The sequence below is a fragment of the Neomonachus schauinslandi genome, chromosome 4, assembly GCF_002201575.2.
Source record: "Neomonachus schauinslandi chromosome 4, ASM220157v2, whole genome shotgun sequence".
Taxonomy (NCBI): Eukaryota; Metazoa; Chordata; class Mammalia; order Carnivora; family Phocidae; genus Neomonachus; species Neomonachus schauinslandi.
In genome coordinates, this window is record NC_058406.1 from 130,883,490 (window position 1) to 130,884,909 (window position 1,420).

Below are 1,420 nucleotides of genomic sequence, written 5' to 3' on the forward strand. Positions count from 1 at the left end.
CATACAACTATTGTTACTGCTTTGGCTGTAGACACCTTTTACTTCTACTTTTCATGGAATTTGCTCATGTGTATCACCTCACATTTAGTAAGTACTGAATACACACTACCAACTGACAGGTAGGTATTTGTTTATGTTAATGAACCTCATGAAACCATACCCTTGCACTGTGTTTAAGATAGAGTTCATGTAGGGGACCTTAGTTCTCTTTCCCAACTTGCAAGATGGCAGGTGAAAAAGCTGAGAAGCCGGATGCTAAAGAGAAGAAACCTGAAGCTAAGAAGGCTGATGCCGGTGGCAAGGCTAAGAAGGGTAACCCCAAGGCTAAAACGCCAAAGAAGGGGAAGCCCCACTGCAGCCGAAACCCTGTCCTTGTCAGAGGAATTGGCAGATATTCCCGATTGGCTATGTATTCCAGAAAGGCCATGTACAAGAGGAAGTATTCGGCAGCTAAATCCAGGGTTGAAAAGAAGAAGAAGGAGAAAGTTCTTGCTACTGTCGCAAAACCAGTTGGTGGTGACAAGAACGGTGGTACCCGAGTGGTTAAACTTTGCAAAATGCCTAGGTATTACCCTACTGAAGATGTGCCTCGAAAGCTGTTGAGCCACGGCAAAAACCCTTTCAGTCAGCACGTGAGAAAGCTGCGAGCTAGTATCACTCCCGGGACCATTTTGATCATCCTCACTGGGCACCACAGAGGCAGAGGGTAGTTTTCCTGAAGCAACTGAGCAGTGGCTTGCTACTTGTGACCGGACCTCTGTCCCTCAATCGAGTAACTCTGCGTAGAACACACCAGAAATTCGTCATTGCTACTTCTACCAAAATTGATATCAGCAGTGTGAAAATCCCCAAACATCTCACTGATGCTTACTTCAAGAAGAAGAAGCTGTGCAAGCCCAGACACCAGGAGGGTGAGATCTTCCACACCGAGAAAGAGAAATACAAGATTACAGAGCAGCGCAAGGTTGATCAGAAAGCTGTGGACTCGCAAATTCTGCCAAAGATCAAAGCTGTTCCTCAGCTTCAGGGCTACCTCTGCCCTGTGTTTTCTCTCACAAATGGAGTTTACCCTCACAAATTGGTGTTCCAAATTTCTTACAAAGAATATAATTAAATAACTGATCCATTAAAAAAAAAGATCATGTAAATAGTTTAGGTAAGCACAGCACATACAAACACCACACACACAAATCCTGAGCTTTACTTGCTCAATAAAAAAAAAAAAACATGCTTTTTATTTAAGTAAGGTTATGAAAACAACGAGTTTTAAAGAATTTAAGCTATTCTTATAAATTAGATCTTCTGCTCATATTATGGCAAAAATTTCTCTAAATAAATCAGGTGATTCTTTTATATCTTCTCTTATACCTCTCAACCAGGAAGTAAGCACAGAAAATTCCTTTAACACTGGCTTTCATGC

At 41.8% G+C, this 1,420-nt stretch overlaps 1 pseudogene; it reads left to right on the forward strand.

Moving 5' to 3' along the window:
- The first annotated feature begins 224 nt into the window (after positions 1-224).
- Positions 225-1,114, forward strand: LOC110578834 (annotated as a pseudogene).
- Positions 1,115-1,420: the final 306 nt, after the last annotated feature.